We start from the raw sequence: 21,654 nt of genomic DNA on the forward strand, positions 1-21,654 counted from the left end.
AAGTGGTGGACAGGTGGTGGGATTTCTTTGGAGTATGTGTGGGGGGAACAGGTGTTTGACATTTTCACTGAACCTGTCATCCAGCAGGTTGGCTATATCCACAGGTTCTGTATATGCAGTAGGATTAACTACAAGTTCAGTGCAAATCTGGGACTTTCCTTTCAGGTTGCGGATGTAACTAAATAATGCCTTATTTATTTGTATTTATTTATTTTTATTTACTGACATTTGTTAACCGGGTTAGTCCAACTAAGCCAGGGGCCCATTTTCAGCAGAGACTCGAGGAGAAAAGTTCCAGAAGTATTACATATTTTTATAATAAAAATCAAATCAAAAATAAAAATAGGAGAAAAAAAATGAAAACCACCATGAAGCATATTAAGAAAATCAACAGTTGGAGAATATCTGTACATAGGGGAGGTTAAATAACAATTGACAGGTCTAGAGAATATCACACAAATACATACAGATAGATAAACCATTCAATCAAAAATGTTTTTTAATATATATATATATATATATATATATATATATATATATATATATATATATATTTTTTTTAACTAAACATATATATAATATATATATTTTTTAACTAAGCATACACACACACACACACACACACATATATATATATATATATATATATATATATATATATATATATATATATATGCTAAGTGAGGGGGAAGGGAGGTATAAAGGTGTATCAGCCAAGTAAAAGGAAATAAAGAGTAGAAAAGGGAAAAGGAGTTAAAGTTGAGAAGAGACTAGATCGAGTGGGGGTTAGACAAGGGCAGGACCATGTACTTTGAAGAGATATTTTAAGTTCTTTTTTGAACAGGTGTTTTTGATGAATGTTTCTTACGTTTTGAGGGAGTAAGTTCCAAGCATGTGCAACAGAGTATTTGTAGCGGGACTTTCCTATATTTTTATTGGGTTTATATATGTCAAGGAGGTGTTTGGTGGAAGTAAGGAAGAAGATGGGGGTTGTAGTAGGAGACTAGGTTGGAGATGGAAGGGCAGGAAGAGGGGTCATTCAGGATAGTGTGTGTAATGTGAAGTTGGGGTAGAAGTAGTTGTTTAGAAAATTCTGGCCATTGGAGTGATTTTATGGTGAAACTGGTGGGATTTATAGGGGAGATTAGAGGCAAACCTGACTATTTTGTGATACATTTGCTCTAGTTTAGTCATAAGTGAAGCTTTGAATATTAGTAAGGACAATGGCAGCATAGAAAAGGCAGGTTAGAAGTAGGGACTGAGTGAGGGAAGGTTTGGAAGAAGGTGACAGAAATTTCTGGTTGTGATAGAGAAGTCCAAGTTTCTGGTGGGTCTTTTTTATACATTGTTGGATATGAGTATTGCATTTTAGTTCATCATCAATAATTACTCCAGTAGTTTGTTATGGGATTCGGGTTTGATGATGGTGTTATTAAAAGAGGTGAAAGAGAAAGAGGGTTTGTGCTGGTGAGTGTTTTAGGGAAGAAGAAAAGGAGTTTAGTTTTCTTGGATTTAGTATTAATTCGTTATCAGAGAGCCAGGTTTTAACAGAGTTGAAGGCTTGTTGAGTGAGAGCTAGGAGTTCAGGGATGCTGTGGGCAGAGGTGATAAGGGTGGAGTCATCAGCATATTGTACAAGTGTAGAGAGGTTAGTGGTAGAGTGAAGTTTTTAGTTAATATGTTGAACAGAAGGGGGCCTAGAATCGATTCTTAGGGAACTCCAGCATTTACAGGGAGGAATGGAGAGAGGACAGTTTGCCAGTGGATAGATTGTTGCCTGCCAGAGAGGTAGCTAGAGAACCAGTTGATGGAGGAGGAAGAGAGATGTAGATCAGAAAGTTTTGTAAGGAGTTTAGAATGAAAGACAGTATCAAAGGCCTTTGAAAGATCAAGGAATAGACAAGAGATGAACAAGTTATTTTCACAGGCTTCAGATATTGCTTGAGTGCAGGAGAGTAATGCATTGGCTGTGCTACGGTGAGATCTAAATCCATGTTGGGTAGGCGTAAGGAGATTGTTGTCAAGAAGGTGTTTGATTAACTGAGCATGGATGCATTAAAATTTTAGAAAGGGGGGACAGGATAGCAATGGGTCTGAAGTTAGAGGGATCAGTAGAGTTGTCACCACTGTGAAGAGGGATTGTGCAAAATGATTTCCAGATATCTAGGACAAGGGCCTCAGAGATGGAACAGTTAATAAGTATAGTGACAGTATAGGCGATGGATTATGAAGCAATTTTTAGGAAGTGGGAGGGTAGCTGGTTGACAGAGGTAGAGCAAGGCTTAAGTTTATTTAGAAGAGATTTAATAGTGGTAATTGGGACTGGCTGGAAAGAAATATATTGGGAAGAGTTTTGTTAAGAGATGATAGAGGGGTCGGGTAAGATGTACTATTTTGTGTGAGCTTTTGGATAGTTTCTATGAAATAATTTTTGAGGAGAGTTGCAGTTTCAGTGTCAGTGTTGTGTAGAAAGGGGTTGGGAGTGGTGGGTTTATCCGGTTGGATAACGTTGTTGATGGAGATCCAGAACTTTTTTGGATTTTTGTGAGGGCTACATTGGTTAGAGGGAAAAACAGACTCTCTTATCTTTGATGACTAGTTTTTTGGTCTGGTTTCTGAGCTCTTTGTATGTCTGAAGTAAGGGAGGGGATTTATTTTTAATCCAGGATTTCCAGGTGCTCTCTCTTTTGTGCATGATCAATCAGGTTTGTTTTGTAAGCCAGGAAGCATAGTTGGATTTAATTCTGATTTTTCTAGAAGGGGCAATAGAATCAAGAGTGTCAAGGAAAATCTTATTGAAGGACTTTACAGCCTTATTGAGAGGGACATGGTATAGGAAGGACCAAATGATGCCAAATAGTTTGCAGTTAAAAGTGTCTGGGTCAAAGTGGGTGAGGTTCTGGCATATTCTGTAAGTATGGTCTTTGGGGAAATGGGTGAATCTATGAATAAAGGTTGGGGAGTGATCGCTTAAAGAGTTTGGAAGTATGCCAGGGTTAAGGTAATGGTTGGGAGCTGAGGTAAGAATCCAGTCAAGGATAGGTTCAGAAGGAGAGTTTTTGTTAGTTCTAGTTGAGGTATCCATGGAGGTTGAGACTATGGGTATGGGATGAGGGGGACAGTTTAGACCAGTCTATCTTAACATCTCCAAGTATGATGGTTTCATAGGGGACATGTTGAGTAGTGAGCCAGGAGAGAAAGTTCTCTAGGATTGGAACATTATTGCCAGGGGAAATGTATATAGAGACTATGGCAATTTTTTTGTGTGAGTTTAGGTGACAGTTAATGATAAGGATTTCTGCTGGTGAAAAATATAACAGAGGTGGAGAGAGGGGACAGGTTAGTAGTTCAGAGTAGATGATAGCCACCCCACTCCTCACTTATTGGTTCTATTTGAACAAAAGATATTATAGACTGGAGGTAAGATTTCCAAGTTGAGGATGTGTCGTTTAAGCCAGGTTTCCGAAAGAGTTAGGATGTGGGGAGATGTATTAGAAATTCAAGAGTGCAGTTAAGTTTTATTTACAATGTTTTGAATATTTAGTGAGAAGATTTTTAGTGATGTAGATGGGGGAGTGTTTTTAGGAGGGTGGTAGGTGGGGGGAGAGATTAGTGTTGAGGCATTGTGCAAGCAAGGGGTGGGAGGTCCTGGGTTAGGGTGGATGCCCCCATCCAAAACAAGTGTGTCAAAGAATGTGAGAATATAGAAGCATAGGTTCAGAGTAGAAGGATATCTAGGTTCCTGACTAGTGGGGAGAGATGAGCAAGAAAACATAGTAATTTTGAAGAGGTCACATGGTGTGATGGGGAAGAATGATGGTGAGACTAAATATGGGTGACAGAGTGGGTGTTGAGAGTATGCGGGAGGGTGGGAGAGAAGGATTGAAGGCAAAGAGAAGTATGGTAGGAGGTTGTTAGTGAGGAAGAAGAGAAAGGAGACAGAGAGATAGAGGTACTACATGATAGAAGATAGACTAGAGAGAGGGAATGAGTAGTAGATATGGCTGATGTTTAGTGGTATAGGGTATGAGAGTGGGAGGGGGTGGTTCAAGATGGGAGTAGGAGTATATGGTAGGGAATGGATGGGACTAGGAAGGGGATGGGGTAGGTAATGAGACTATGGGGAGGAGAGTATAGAAGGAATAGTTGTCAGGGAGAAAAGGTGTTAATAAGTGTGGCTGATTGGGTGGAAGAAAAAGGAGTGTGGTGTAGAGAGTATAAATGTAATGAAAGGGGGGTGGGAGGGAATGGGGCTAGGGTAGGGGAGTGGAGTGAGCCCAAGTGTAGCGAGGGCAAATGGAGTGGTTTAGCCCAGCTGGAAGAGGCATGTGAATTAAGCAAAAAACAATCAGACTGAAATGATGGCAGTTTGCAGGTAAGTTATACAGTGCCTTACTGGTATCACAGGTTTTGGGGAGAATATGTATGTTACAAACAGCAGGCACTTTTAGTCTTGAGTTTATATTAGTTTCCTTTTGCACCAGATAATAGCTTTTACTAAATTGAGATATGTTAGGAGTGCCGAGGGTATCTTAAGTGAGAATTATCTTAGGAGAACAAGAGAAAGGGGGGAGGTTATGAATCAGGGCTTGGAGAAAGCTGTGAGATGAGAAAAAAAAAAATCAACCAGCTAGCTCAGATCAGTACCTAGAGGCATCTGTTTATCTATGTGAACTCAAAAGCAGATTTAGTAGAACATCAGGAAGGTAGAATATAAAATAAGTGCAAAGCTTTGGGAAACTGTATATATTTGTTACAATAAATGGGAGAATAAAATGTAAAAATATAAAATTAATGTAGTATATAAGATAAATAAAATATAAGAACAGAAAATAAATGCAAAGCTTTGGAAAACTGTATATATTTGTTACAATAAATGGGAGGAAAGCGGGGGAGGGGCCCAGTAGTGTGCACAGTAGAAGAATCAGTAGGAGTATCACAGAGAGAAGATTATAATAGACCTACACTGCTCACAGTATGTTGATAAAAGTAGAACTTGCAGTAGCTTTTACTGGTTTGTACGGGGTTCTGCTCTCCGTGTTCTTGTATGCAGGCAGTTGCTTCAGGTTTTTTTTTTTTTGGAGTTTTGAATTTGGTTAAGGGACTGTAAGGAAAGAGAGAGAGATGTTAATATGAAGCCAGAAAAGGGGGCAGGTGAAGTAAAAAAAAGTAGGAATAAGAGACAGAAAATTTACCATAATTCAAGTAGTTTAGCTAAGCAGTACTTAATCAAATAAATTAGTTAAGGGGCAAGCCGTGATAATGAATGAAAAAGTCACCCTGTTCAGTAATATGAAATTCAGTCTATTACCACCTTAATTTCACAGAATGCAGATTAATTCATTGCCGGTAAACTTTTTCCTCACTCAGTTTCCACACAATACAGTAACAGAATATGCACTCAAATAAGCTAAGTAGTACAATCTAACTATGGTTGTCCTTAGTTGTGGAAGCTAATTTGGATTCATAGTTAGCTTTGGAAGACTTCACAAGGAGTCTTATTTGCTTACTTAAGTTGAGGAAGTGTTTCCAGTTTTGAGTTTGTTTCTTCCTACTCTTAGGCAGCGATTTCTTTCTCTTATTGTATAGCCTGTTAATGGCAGATGCTCACCAGCAGGTTTATTCTTTCTTGAAGGTCTTACGTTTGTCCTCTCAGGTACAGCAAAGTTGATACAATTCTACAGATGCTTGTATAAAACATTGGTGCATAACCTAACATAGGTGTCCATTCCATCTGTGGGGGGAGAGGGTATGAAGCTATTCAGGCCATCTTGTAAGAGGTTGTAATTGGCCTCAGAGAAGTCTTTTTGTCTAGTTGCTGCTAAGGTGTGTGTGTGGGGGTCTGGTGTTATAATTACTTCTAATGAGATTGATTTGTGATCAGATCACACCAGGGAGGGCAGTACACCTGAGGTGGTGCAATGGTTCCCCCTGTTGGTGAGCACCAGATCCAGGATATTTGAGCCCCTTGTGGGGGTATCAACCAGCTGATCCAGGGCATTGGTATTAATGAAATCCAGGAACCTTTGGGCAAGTAAGTTAGAAGATGTATGATTTACCCAGTCAATGGATGGGTAATTAAACTTTCCAAAAAACAGGGTGTTCTTTTGTATCATGACTGACTCAAGTAGATCCAAGTAGGCTGAGTAAATGTCCTGTTTCATGGGAGGGGTCTTATACCTGGCAATGACTCAAAGAGGGGTCCTACCAACAGTTGATTGCGCCTGAAGTAATTCCAAGTAATTCTGCTGTGTAACCAGTCCAGAGGTGTATTTATCTTTGATGAATAATGATACATCACCTCCTGTAGTTATCATGCCTTCAGTTTGTGGTCTGAACTGGTGGAAGGAACTGTAACCCTGTATGGCTGGGATGCTCTCTGTAGACTTAAACCAGGTTTCTGTGACTGCAATAATGTCAGCTTCTTCCAAGGTAAAGACTGCTTCCAATGAGTGCAGTCACAGGTTTAGACACCTAGCATTTATCAGCATGTCCTTGAAGTTATTTTAGAGGGTAGTTTTACATCAGGAATTTTGTTCCTGTGACATTGCCTGAAAAAGGCACTATGTGGGTGACAAGAGCCTTAGCCAGTAGCTGAAATGCCAGACGTAACAGATGAAGACCATCTCTGGCAAATCGAGGTCTGTTGACCATATCATCCCAGGCTGACAGATACTAGATCCCCTTAGAACCACCAGAAACTTAGCCAGTTCTTAAACTCAATCATTTTTTTTTGTATTGTGGCATCATCCTAGGTGAAGGTAAAATGCTGCTCAAGGCAAGGGACATACCTGCCTGAGATGCATAATCGAGAGCTCAGTCATGTCTCTATTCATATAGCCCAGTGATGTACTACTGAAGTCACTCACACCAGCATGGACTGTGATGGAGTCATAACAGTACCTGTTGTTGAGAGACTTGAGTGTATGTGTGATGTGGTGGGTCCTGGCACCTGACAGACAGCTGACCCTGACCTTTTCCTTATCTAACCTGGTTAGAGGGACATCTGTGTGTCTCACAATAGTGTTACCTATGACTAAGATGTTCGGTTTTGTGTTATGCCTTAGGGGCTTGTCTAATGAGACACAAATGTTGTGTACTATGTTCTACAGTGGATGTATTATGTGAAGCTTGCTTGTGTTTGGAAGGTCTTTGGTGTTTAGGTAAGCTTCTGGTAAGGACCTCTGCATATGTAGGTTTATGTGTTGTTTGGCTGGTGTAGGAGGTGAGGTGTGTGTGCTGACAACCTGCTTAGTGTGAGATGTACTGACTAGTGAGTGAGAGACCCTAGATTCTAGGTTTTTAAGATAGATGCATCTCTCAAATATTGAATTTGTGTGAACTAGAAGAAGTGGGTTGTCAGTGCACATGAGTCAATTGCTACATTGCCTCAGGATGCCCATGTCGACCAGGCTGGTTGGGGAAACTATGGGAAATTGTCAATCCATAGTGTTTTAATGTGGTCAGAAACAGGAGGAGGACAGGAGAAGAGGTAAAAAAAATACTAAGGGCTGTTTGGTAAGATCTGTGTTCGTACCTCAGGAGCTTCACTGAATGTATCACCTGTCAGTGAGGCACAATCGTGAGAACTCACCAATTGGGCACCAGCAGGGTACTAAGGAAAAATCTGCAGTCAAAAATGTTTGCATCCATAACTGCCAGTGGTATCTACCACTGTGCAGAAGTGTGCAGTGTGCAAACATGTGCAAACCTGCACAAATGTGGTAATTATGTAGCAAATGTGAGCAAACAGATTTAAACAAATTACCCAGTAAAACAGCTCAAAACTGAGCCCTGTTCCAGCAACCTTCAATCAGATGTGTTCTAACTGTACACTCCTGTCACATGGGTGCAGGGAGAACCCTCTCCAACAAAAGATAGCTTTGTTTAGTGCTCAAGTTATACAAAAGTTATACAAAAATAACTAGATTCAGCAGGTCTGAATCTAGTCTATGCTACAGCAAACAAAGTACAACAATTCAGTGAAAACAACTCAAATAAGCAGTGATATAGTAAAAATACAGTTCAGAAGTGCAAAATCCAGTGAAAAATTCTACTTACATTTTGCAGAAATCAGCAGATGCCTTGGATTGATCACTTAAACACAACAGAGCAGTAGCTGGTTGCTAAACTCTGTGGAGCTCTGTTAAAGCAAGTGGAAACCAGTGCAAATATGGTGCTTATGTAGTAAAGATGAGCAAACTGATTTAAACAAATTAACCAATAAAAAGCTCAAAACTGAGCCCTGTTCCAGCAACCTTCAATCAGATGAGTTCCAACTGCACACTCCTGCCACGGGTGCAGGGAGAACCCACTCCAACAAAAAAGAGCTTTGTTTAGTGCTTATGTTTTACAAAAAAAAAACTAGATTCAGCAGGTCTGAATCTAGTCTATGCTACAGTAAACAAAGTGCAACAATTCAATAAAAACAACTGAAATAAGCAATGATATAGTAAAAATACAGTTCAAAAGTGCAAAATACAGTGAACAAAGTGTAAAATACATTGAAAAATGCCACTTATATTTTGCAGAAATAAGCAGATGCCTTGGGTTGAACAGATAAATACAGCAGAGAAATAGCTGGTCGCCAAACTCTTTAGAGCTTTGTTAAAACAAGTGCAAACCCACTCATATGTAGGTTCATAGGTAGGTACTAGGCAATTGGCCCTAGGGCCTGTATAAGCCTAGATAAAAAGTTACCCAGCTTTCGCCACCCTAGAAAATTATTTTCCTGTGCCCCTGTCGGGCAGAGCCACAGAAGTGATACCCCCAACAAAAAGTGAGTTATCAAACAGAGGGAGATTTTGCTTGTTCTTCTGGTAATAATGTCCATAGAGAGACTATGCCAGTGAAACCTTGTCCAATGTTTCAAAGGAAAATGATTGAGAGATAGAAAAATGTTTCAAAGGAAAATGCTTGAGAGATAGAAAAAGACACAAGGGTTGATTAGAAGAACCAGTAGTATGCTGGAAATGAAACAGAGTCTGGATTTGGGAGATGAAGATCAATAGGGGAAAAAACAGCAACTCATAAATTGACAAATAAATGTCAGATTACAAAGCATTAATTATATTTACGACTCATGACAGAACAAGAAAACGTGGAAATATTGGACTTTTTTTTACTTTGTTAAACTTGTAGGGACTCCAAAGCATATGCCCTACTTCATGTCATTGCTGTTTGGAACAACACTTAAGAGAGGAGGAGGAGAGGAAGAAAAGAGTTAATTGTAAGTGAAACAAAATTTTGTCATAACAATAGTATTTTTAATGCATGGCATAACCTGCATGCTATACATTTACTTATTGTTTATTGACATTTGGTGACTGGGAATGTCCAACTAGGTCAGAGACCCATTTTCAGCAGATGCCCGTGGAGAAAAGCTCCAGCAGTGCTTACAATAATGAAAACATATTACATCAGTTTACCTTTTATATCAAAATTACAAACATATAACAAATGAAAACATATTGCATCAGTTTTTAATTTTACATCAAAATTACCATAGTTGTAAAATAATTAGATATTGTATACAGGAGGATTATAAGCATATCATACAAAGGAGAGAGTTGATGTCCCATTTCGTATATTTTTATGAATAAATTATTAGGATGGAAGAAGGGTAACATAATAAACACACTATATTTATAAGTTGTGGAGATGAGAGAGAGGAGTAGAAAGTGGGTAGATAAAATGGTATGCTTTTTTGGGGAAAGAAAGGGGGGTAGTGGGAGGAGAATGTGGAAAAGAGGATAGCTATGAGACGGTGTTGAGAGGAAATGGGTAGTAGGAGGTTGTGAGTGTAGGGAGACAGGTGAGAGGAGGAAGCAGAGGAAGAAGTTTTGAGGTTAGTTACTGGCTTTTAGGGCATGTGCAGATCCATGATTTAGAAAAGTAGTTTTTTTACTTCAGTTTTGACTTATTTGTGTTCTCTATGCCTGTGATATTGATTAGTAGACTGTTCCAGAGTTTAGCTGTGGTGTAGGAGTAGAGACATTAGCCAACTCTTTACTTGGGTTTGTGTATGTCTAAGATTTGTTTGTCAAAAGAGCATAGATTTCTGCTGGGAGTGTAGGTATACAGAATAGGTTGTAAGGCAGGACAGCTGTCAGGTTTATATATTAGTTTTTGTGCAGTTGTGAGTTGTAGGTAGTCAAGATAGTGGGGGAAATTCTAGCCAATTTATTGTTTGAGAGTATTGCAGTGGTGTGTGTGGTAGGATGAGCCTGTAGTAAATTTAGAAATTTTGTAATAAGACTGGAGTTTGGTTTTGAGAGTTGTGCGTAGATCAGTAAAAATAGGTGCTCCATAGAGCAAAGATGGGAGCAGCTAGGTATTTGATAGTGTCATTTATATGTTTGGATCCATGATGTTTTTGTGCCTATAAAGTGTACCTAGTTTAAGATGATTTTTTTTTTAATAGTGTTATGTATGTGTTGGTCAAATGTGAGTTTATTGTCTATGGTGATACTCAGTAGTTTGGCACTTGTTACTATTTCAGTCTTAGTTTTGTTTAGGAAATACATTTTAAAATCAGCTGTGACTGGTTTCAGGGAAAAAAGTATAAGATTAGTTTTGTTGGGGTTAAATAGTAATTGTGCATTATTTAGCCATGATTCTATTGAGGTGAAAGCATCCTCAGTCTGTTGCAACAGGTCTGGTATTTTATCAGAGGAGGTTGTAATGGTGGAGTCGTCAGCATATTGTACTATGGCGGCAGGCAGTGTTTAGATTATTGATGAATATGTCAAAAAGGGGGATCCAAGAATGGATCCCTGTAGGACACTGGTTTTGTTAGCTTGGTATTGAGATAGGCAGCCTTGTCACTTGACATATTGTTCTCCATTGGATAGGTAGCTGTTAAACTGTTGTTTGGTGGGTATAGAGCAACCTGTCGCATGTTTCATGTATCAAATGAGACAGTGAGGCACTGTGATGGGTTCAGGTTGTTTATTGTACATAAACACATCAGGAGCCATAACTGGAGCATATATTTACGCTAACTGACTGAGACATTACTTCAAGCACACTCGCATGTGCATCTCCATTCATGTCTGTATTCACTCTGACTGTACAAAATGGCACTGATCTTGCATGTGCTCAGTAACTTATATGCACATGCTATCTAGCTACAGTGGCTGACTAGATACAATACACACAATGATCTACATCCTCCTCCTTTGATTTGTTCGGCATGCAATAGGAGAACAAGATATATTAACAAGCTAGATGTCACATCAGCATTTAACAACAAATGAATTCAAGTCCAAGTCGCTGTGTATCTCAAAATGGGTCTGGAAATTCTACCCGATCTGGTCACATAAAACTTTGACTTGGTATAGCAACAGAGACAGTATCTGGGGATTTTTTACAATTGGAACTTTGGGGATTACATCAGGATTACTTGAAGAAAGTACACTGTCATCTGGTATTCAAACAAACTCTGAGAAATAGAGTCTGTGGCACAGGCAATCTGCTGTGTAACTGGTTCGGGAACTAACAGTATGTGTCTTTGATTTCTTCTGAAATCCATTCCATCAGATTGTATGATATAAGATCTTAGTTCTTCACAAAGGTTTTTGTTGATACCCACTCGGTCATATCCTTTAGATTTTTGCTTTCTTACAACTTCTCCTTTTCTTAATGGTCTAAGAGGTTTGCTGAACTTATCTTAGTACAATTTTTGTGACTGACGTTTTCTCTAAAGTTGAGCCTTGACCATTTTGTTCTTTACATTTGGTACTAATAATTGTGTACAGATCAGTAAAGTTGTTCTTGTCTGTCTGGACATTAATCTCTGAGCAGGTGAACCAAGCAAATTATCTCAAAGAATGTTTCTGAGATTGAGTAAGTTAAGAAAAACATCGGTGCCATCTCTCTCGGATTTCTCCAACAAATGTTTCACAGTTTGAACTGCACGCTCAGCTAATCCATTGGACTGTGGATACTCAGGACTACTAGTAACATGGACAAAGTCCCAAGAATCAGCACATTTCTTGAACTGCTGACTTGTAAACTGTGCACCATTGTTAGAAATGACTTTGTGTGGACTACCATGGACAGAACAATGTCTCTTCAGTTTCGTATTGACAGTGCTAGACATTAAGTTAGGAATAGCTCAATTTCAGGCAATTCGAGTAAGAGTCTACTGACACTAAATAATTTTGACCATTCCATTCAAATATTTCAGTAGCATCTGGTTTAGCTAAAGTGGTTCTTTTTGTTTGTGCGATTTAGTACTATTGCAAATTGAACATGCTAGAGTTTCCTTCTCTGTATCTTTTGACATATAAGGGCAAAATACTATGCCTCTTGCCCTTCTTTTGGTTAAATCAATATCTGGGTGATGAAAACCACAATGCAAAATTTTGATATATTTGTGTTGTAATGCTGTAGGAATTACCACTTTAGGACCTTTCATGATGATTACATCTTCCATCATGAGCTTATGTCTGTAAGGAAAATACTTCTGTATTTCAAGTAGTAGACTAGTTTGTCGTGCTGGGCATTCTTGACTGATAAAATGTTGCAGTTCTCAGGTGGCAAACATGAGCAAACTGATTTAAAGAAATTAACCAATAAAAAAGCTCAAAACTGAGCCCTGTTCCAGCAACCTTCAATTAGATGAGTTCTAACTACACACTCCTGCCAGTAGGGTGCAGGGGAATTCTCTGCAACAAAAGGCAACCTGATTTAGTGCTCAATTTATCCAAACAGAACTAGATTCACCAGGTCTGAATCCAGTCTATGCTACAGCAAGCAAAGTGCAACAATTCAGTATAAACAGCTCAAATGAGCAGTGATATATTAAAAATACAGTTCAAAAGTGGAAAATACAATTAAAAATTCTACTTAGGTTTTGCAGAAATCAGCAGATGATTTGGATTGATCAGAATAATACAATAGAACAGTGGCTGGTTGCCAAACTCTGTGGAGCTTTTATTGTTTGCAGAACAAGCAATATCTTACTAATAACACAAAAGCAATCATTGCACAAACTCATCTTATTTGGACTATACTCTGTGCCTCCAAACCTCTGCCATCCAAAATCTACTACTTCGTTACACAGGAAATCATCTTTATTAAAAGTAACCAAAGTCAGTAATGCTACAGGAGACTCCTCCTTTTCAAACTATATAGCAAAAATCAGATATAACTACTATTCCTAACTTGCCCCACTTCAAAACATACTTAAAACTCACTTATCTAAAACAAGGTTTTGTTCATGCATTACTCCAGGCTAGATCATCCTTCTTAACCAACATACACAAACATTGTTTTTCTAACTCTGACTCTAAGACATATGTATTGAAAAGAAACCTTCTCACCTCTTACTTACATGTACATAGTAGACATCTATAGATTAACAACCCACAAACAAGTAAATATTTTCTTGCTTAGACTTTATATACATCTTAGTATACTGAATGTATACTCTCATATATGACAATCCTGTAGAAGTCCTTGCTACTAAAGATTTTTGATTTTTTACTCTATGCTAAATGCACAAATGTGTTACATTTCACTGTAACTTGTACTTGTCAATGTTGACACTGTTCTTATGTTTAACTTTCTGTGTGTTATATTATGGATCCTGTAAATGTACTTGTGTGAGAAATTCTATCATACTCTGTTAAATGCAGATGTATGTCACTGTACATTGTACTTGTAAATGTTTTACAGTTTAATGTTTTATGTGGAGCTTTTCTCCCCTGCTCTCTGCTGAAAAGGACATGTGCCCAGATGGAATTTCCCAGTAAAGAAATATAAAATACATAATACATAAATAAATACTTACATTTATTTTTCTTATACTTTTGAAGCTTATTTTTTTAGAAAATGCTGTGAAATGTAAGATGTGTGTAGGCTACTAGAGGTGTAACAGTCCACACCACATAACTAGGCACTAGTTAATGAAAAACTTACAAACAAAAATGAAAGACATTTTCAGAACACCCCCTTCCCTTTTTAACTCAGAATAAACACACAAAACTATGTACAGCTTCAAAAAATAAAGTTTAACCCTCCAGATAGGATCACGTGTCCCAAATTGACAGCTGCACCATCAAGCATTACATAACCTAAAATTAAGGCTACCCATTCTAAACTGCATATTATAGCCTGTGTTCCCACTTACACTGATTGCTGTCTTTTTTTATCTCTGTCCCCCTTCAAGAATTAAAAAAACAGGTTGTATGCTTTCAGAAAACATTAACTTTTGGCCCTAAAAAAATCACGGACTACCTTTAAATAAAAATTAACTGCACTCTGTTCTATTAAATGCATTAAGGTGGCTGCTATCCCTTATTAACATCCGATAATTTAAGACTTTATTTTCTATTGACCTGTTTGCCATTGTACCTTTAAAGTTTTCATTTCCCTCAACAAAGAATGCTCAAAACTCTGAAGATTAATTGCTTGCATGTGCAGTCAACTTGCTTCCATGTAAAAGCAGTCAGCAATTTAAGAAAAAACACTAACAGTTCTGTAGCTACATGGAGGAATCTTTGTCAATTTAAGTTAGGACAGAATGTACAATTACAGCTGCAGACTTCTTGACTCTTACTGAAGATATTTGCTAATGGAAATTTTTTACAGATGGAAGAAAAGTGGGGATTTTTCATGGCTTTCATCATTCTGTCTTATTTTACAAGCATACTTACAAAAACACTTGTTTATAGCTTAAATCAAGGGCATTGTTTTAGACACAAATCCTTATAAAAATAAGATAAATTATCTTAATTCTACATATAATATAATCAGTGCACTTTAACACTCCACCCCATCCAAGCAGCCAAAATTACAGCATATTAACTTATAATTGCTTTTGTCAAGACTTTTTTCTCTTGTTGCAATGTAAAACATATATTTCTTACAACTAAAAAGTATGTTTACTTTAACATCTTTAACACATACATCAATCACTAAAGACTCCCACCACATTTAAAATTCCCTTGACTACAATCTACATAAAACTGCTTTACTATATAACATGCAGTTAATATCATGAAATGTTTATATAAATACTAATAAAAAAATGCTTTACTTACAGTTATTCTTTTTTGTATGTCCTAAAAATTAATTAAACTGAGGTATATGCTTTACAGTCCACCAAGTTTAACCAAGTCAACAAAAGTCGAGTTTTTCTCAGCCACTTTTTCTTGCAAAGCCATATATCACAAATATGACTGATGCTTCACAGTAACCCATTTATTCACTAATTTTAGTGTTATTGGTCTTTTGTGTTCATCTCTATCTAACAACACCAGACTCTTGTTTAAGTCCAATGTACTCGTGTTTCTTCTGATATAGTCATGTGCTTTTTTTCTGTCTCAAGCATTTTTCTTTGGAACATTGGAAAGGGTTTTAATGGCAAAGTCTCTCTCTATGAGGTTTATTGTCAGACAATAAGTTCATAGGTAGGTATTAGCCTAAGGGCCTAAGTAAGCCAAGCCAACACGGTTCCCTGGCTTACACCATCCAAGAAAGTTAATTTCCTGTGCCCCTGTTGAGTAGAGCCACAGAAGTGATCCCCAGGGTGTATTTCCCATTTCCCATCAACTCATTAAGATTCTTCTTGAAGAGTGCTAATGAGGAACTTTGCTTGACATAGATGGGTAGCTTTTTCCAAAGTATAGGAAGTCTCTGAGACAGGAATCTATACCTTCAGCATATCCTATTTATTGTGGTGACAAGGTTTAGGTCCCTAGAGCATGTAGCTCAGAGGGATTGGGATTTCTTTAGGTGTAGCATGTCCAAAAGCTCTGGGTTTAACATAGCTCTATGTGTTAGGCAGATATCTCCTTGAAGTAGGCAATATGCTACAGAGTAAAGCTGGAGTTTTTTGAGACAGTCAGTGTAAGGCATCTGTTTGAGGCCAGTAATCCTCTTTGTGAAGGTACTTCTGTGGCCTTCCAGATGCTACAGATGTCTTGTGAGGTACATTCCAAAAGGGGCATTGTACTCTATAATGGGTCTAATAAGTGCGGGTAGAGGAAAACAATGACCTCTTTTTTCCTGGATGAGAACCATTTTGTGATGAGGTGTGCCACATAGAAGGATTACCTGACTACTGTGGTGATGTGATTATCATAGGAGAGACTACTATCCACCTGGGTCCCAAGGTCTCTTATCACACATTTGGCGTTAAGTATACTGCAGTTTATGTGGTAGTTCATGGGTACAGAGTTTTTACCAAAGGGGATGACAATGCACTTTTTGACACTGAGTTTGAGGCCATCCCTCTGACACTAGGCATCTGTCTCGGTGAGGCCCTTCTGTAAGATGTCCACATCATTTGGGGACTCAACTATGGCTCTTAGTGTGCAGTCATCTGCGAACTTTGTTAGCCAGAGGCCTTCTGTGTTAGCCTGTACTGCAGAGAAGTAGATACCAAACAGGAGAGGTCCCAGGATGGCAGTCTGTGGTACTCCACTTGTCACTGGTTTGAAGTCAGATTTGGTGTCTGCGACTTTTACAGTGTGGGTTCTGTCAGTGAGCCAGTTGGCAACCCATCTTGTGACTTAGGGATTTATACCTAGTTTACTGAGTTTATCTATAATTCCAGAATGGGGGATGGTGTCAAAAGCCTTGGTGAGGTCAAGATAGGCTGTATGAACCACCTTACCCTCGTCTATGGCTTTGGTGACTGTCTCAAAGAAGTCAATCAGGCTCAGAAGGCATGATCTGCCTTTCACAAACCCGAACTGGGTGGGATCCAGAGTTTGGAGGTTACCAATGTCTTTGTTTATGAGTTCCATGATGATACATTCCATGGCTGTACAGTCCAGGCTCATCAGGCTAATAGGGTGATAGTTCCCAGGATCAGTAGTGACTCCCCCTTTGTGGAGTGGGATAACTGTTGCTGTGCACCATTCAATGGGCACAAAGCCTGATGTGAGACTATAATTGAACATGGTGCTTAGGTGGGGATCCAGTTCGTTCTGAAGTTCATATAAAATGCAGCCTGAGATGTTGTCCGGTCCCATGGATGCTGTCTTTTTATTTTAGAGAGTGCAGCTTTTACCTGCATAAATGTGATCACAAGGACTCTGCATTCTTCCTGTATAGATATAGGCTATTTAGGAGGGTAAAGTTAGCAGTGAACCTGTCTGTCAGGATGTTGGCAATATCAGTTGGTTCTGTAATTTTCATGCATTTGTGTTGTAACTCAGAGCAGATCTGGGTGTTGCCATTGAGATTCGTGACATTGTTATAGAATGCTTTGTGGTTGCCCTTAGAATCAGTGGTGATTTTGTTTTCATAGCTAGCTTTTGAGAATCTTATAAGGGATCTCAGCTTCTTACTGAGGCTGACCAGGGAGCTCCTCAACTCATGGGATTTTACTCTGTTTTGCAACAGTTTCTTCCTTCTGTTGTAGAGTTTGTTTATGGCAGGGGACCACCAGATTGGCTTCCTTTTTTTGGAGGCTAGTGTCTTGGTTCTGTTTGGGATAGTAGGATCCATGCACTTGTGTAAGTGCTTATAGACTGCATTTGTGTAGGATTCAGCAGTCGTAACTGTATTGTACATCTGCATGGGTGTCATGAAGTTTGCCACTTCTGTCTCAAGAAGCATGAAGTTGGCTTTGGAGAAATTTTTTATCATGGTTTCCTTAATGGTAGTTGGGGGTGGGATGCAGATATCTAGGGTGATTAGCTTATGGTTGGATCTGACCAACAAGGAGTTGACTTCAGGTGCGGAACACCGGTCACTCATGTTGGTAATGACTAGGTCTAGAATATTGTTTCCCCTGGTGGGGGTGTGGATACGTTGATTCAGTGCATTGGAATTTATGAATTCCAGAAAGTGTTGAGTGAAGGAGTTGGTACGTGAGTAGTTTTCCCAGTTAATGGTGGGGTAGTTGAAATCACCCATTATTAGGGTGTTTGGTTGAACCTTAATATTTACCAGTATATCAAGAAAAGAAGCATGGGTATCCTGGTGCATAGTGAGGGATCTGTAGCAAGCTACAATTTGGATTGCAGTTTTGCCCAGAGTTAGTTATACTTGGATAACCTTGCTTGCATTATGCTGTGCAACTAGCCTGGAGGTGTGGATATCCTTAATGAATATGGACACACCTCCGCCTTTGGTGTTCTGGTCCAAGTTAGATGGCCAAAAAGTGTGGTATGAATTATAGCCTGGTCATGCAGGGGTGCACTCTAGAGACTTGAAGCAGGTCTCAGTCACTGCACAGATATCGATGTTCTCCATTTTAAGGAGTGCCTCAAGTGAGTGCATTTTGAGATTTAGACTTCTAACATTGAGTAGCATTACCCTCAGTTTTTGCTTGCCTGTTCCTGTTACGGTGGTGAATTTGTCATTTGAACCTTGCCTAAAACAGGCACTATAGGGGCGGCAAGAGCCTTAGCCAGTATCAGGGATATCCCAGGGGTGACAGGTGCAGGCCATCTCTGGCAAAGCACTGTGGTCTGTCGACCATGTCATTCCAGGCAAACAGATACTGGATCCCCTTAGAATGACACCAGAAGCTTAGCCAATTGTTGAAGTCAATAATTTTGTCTTTGTACTGCAGTATCAATCTGGGCAATGGCAGGATGCTACTCAGGGCTAGGGTCATGCCTGCCTGGGCTACAAGATCGGAGAGCTCTTCCATGTCTTTTTTCATGTAGTCCAGGGATGTACATCTCAGGTCATTGACACCAACATGGATAATGACAGTGTCATATTTGTACTTGTGGAGTGACCTGAGTGCATGGGTTATGTGGCGGATCCTGGCACCTGATAGGCAGCTGACAGTAACCTTCTCCTTATTTAGCCTGCTGAGTGGGACATCAGTGTGCCTGACTATAGAGTCACCTATGACTAGTGTGCTGGGTATGTTGGTTTGCCTTATGGGTTGTGGTTTATTGGCACACTGAGTCTGTTGGCTGTGTGTCATTTGGGTTGTGTTGGAGGGTGCAGGTTGTTTTCATTTCTGGTTTGGAGGTCTCTGTTGCTTGAACAGATTATTATTGAGAGTCTCTGTTTTTGTGTTTCTGTGTGTGGATTGTGGTGGTGTAGGTTTAGTGGGACTATGTGATGAGTGTGGTGTGGTGCAAGTGTTTATCTTCTCCTCTTGACTGTCAAGTTCAGTCTTGGTTGGAAAGAGCTTTACCTCCAGTTTGGCTAGATAAGTGCATCTCTCACAGGTTGTGGTGTTGAGTAGTAGGAGGAGAGGGTTGTCTGTGTACATGAGGTAATTGATACATTGCCTCAAGATGCCCAGATTCATCAGATAGACAGGAGATAACACTGGGAGCTGACCCTTGGACATGCCTGAATAAAAAGCTACTTTCCTCTAGACAAGTAAGGAAAGTGATTATAAGAGCTGTTTTTCTCCAAGCAAGCGAGGAAAGTAAGTACAAAAACTGTTTCCTCTAAGTAAAGAGGAAGATTGAGTGCTGTAGTAATTTATAGCTTATTTAGTGCTAACAAGTTCCAAACAAGTGCTGAGCACGAATAAGCAATTTAAAGTGCTAAAACTAAGAATCTGTAACTGGATCTTGTGGTAGATAGGCTACCTAGTGCTTACCACTCCCACGGATAAGCTAGAAGGCTTCCCTCCAACACAGAAAGCCTTGAGGGGCTCAGAAGCTTACAAAACAGTCCTGGATACAGCAAATCCTTATCTGGACTAGATTAGTTACAGGAAAGGTGGGAAACAAGCGCAAACATATGCTTTTAAACCAGAAAGTTGAAAGTCATGGAAAAACTGCCCAATCGGCCAATAAACTACAATTTCTGGGCCAGAAACCACTCTTGTGGTAAATAGGCTACCTAATGCTTACCACTCCTACTGATAAGCTGGAAGGATTCCCTCCAACACAGAAAGGCTTTTGTAGCTCAGAAGCTTACAAACAATCCTGGATACAGCAATTCTGTATCTGGACTAGTTACAGGAAAGGTGGGAAACAAACTCAAATGCAGGCTTTTAAGCAGAAAGTTGAAAGAGATGGAAAAACTGCCCAAACGGCCAATAAACTACAATTTCTGGTCTAGAAACCATTCTATTGGTAGATAGGCTACCTATTGCTCACCACTCCCACTGATAAGCCAGAAAGCTTTCCTCCAACACAGAAAGGCTTTGGGAGCTCAGAAGTTTACAAACAATCCTGGATACAGCAGTTCTGTATCTGGACTGGACTAGTTACAGGAAAGGCAGAAAACAAGCTTAGAAAAAAAATTTTTTTTGGAAAGCGAAAAGGGAGAAAGGAGAAATAGAAGATAATTCAAAATTAAGGACCTAAGTGGCTTGCCCTTCACAGATGTTCTCTCTGTATTAGGTAGAATGAGCTAGTGACACTAAACTGGAATAGAGCTGGGATAGAGCTGAACAGATGGGACTGGTAGGAGTGTCTGAAGTCAAAATATGATCTCACTGTATTTGATTGAGTGAGCAAATGAGATAGACCCAGGAGGAGTGTTCAAACACAAATTTACAGGAAGGGCGGGCAATTTCAAAGCCACCAAATTAATACCAAAACAAGAACAGGGAGGGCGGGCGGGAACCTAACTGCAGAGACAGAGGGAGACCACAGTATTCTATGAAACAATTAAATAGAAAAATAAATAACTACAGAGAGACACAGACACAATATTCAATGAAACAAATACAGACAAATAAAATGCAGTACAATCTTTAACACTGCAAGTTTGTACTTAACTCAGCTAGTAATGTAGGTGATTGTAGGTATGTAGTAGAAGCCAAACAACTCAGATATTGAGCAGTAATAAATTCAAAGATATGTGACTAACACTTATAAATACAGAGAATCCCTCTAGGCTAAGAGTTTAACACTGAATATCAATGAAGTCAAACACAACAGCCCCCACTAACTGCAGAGACAGAGAGAGACCACAGTATTCTATGAAACAATTAAATAGAAAAATAAATAACTATAGAGAGAAACAGACACAATATTCAGTGAAACAATTACACAGAAAAATAAAATGCATTACAATCTTTAACACTACAAGTTTGTACTTATCTCAGCTAGTAATGCATTTGATTGTAGGTATGTAGCAGAAGCCAAACAACTCAGATATTGAGCAGTAATTAAAGATGAGAAGCACAATCTCCTTCTGTTTGCTGTCGTACTTTTTGTTGCATAGACTTTTCTGTTTCTTTCTTAGCTTGTTCTGCATCCAGAAATGTCTTTGACCTAGGAAAAATATTCTGAAGACAGATGGATACAGCAGCTTGAATACTATACCTGCCTCTCAACATTCCCTGATTGCTGGGATAAATTTGCTTTTATTCTGTATGGTATGCAGTAATAATTGTTTCTTGCAAACAGTATTCTGTCTTCAGTTTTAAAACTTTTCCTTTCTGTCACAGTTATCAGGATCAACTATTTCTGCTAGTTTGATTGTACCTTTACTAATGCAAGTCTTGGATGTTTTTTTTTTGGTGGCCAGGTTTGGAGCATACACTTCATGTGCTCTTACAATTAAGGAATCCTGCTGTTTAGTTGTAATTTCATAAAATTAATGCAGTCTGTTCCTTCTGGTTTCTCTGGTACAGCAAAAAAAAATCTAATTTTTTTTCTGGGCATTCTGCGCTGTAACTCTATCATTTTTTGAGAAGCCTAATACTAAGCCAGCCCTTTCTACATTTCAGCCTTTGATTTTTACAGTTTTGACAGGTAA

Source organism: Protopterus annectens, chromosome 13.part0, assembly GCF_019279795.1.
Source record: "Protopterus annectens isolate FY-2018-M chromosome 13.part0, PAN1.0, whole genome shotgun sequence".
In the NCBI taxonomy this organism is placed as follows: domain Eukaryota; kingdom Metazoa; phylum Chordata; order Ceratodontiformes; family Protopteridae; genus Protopterus; species Protopterus annectens.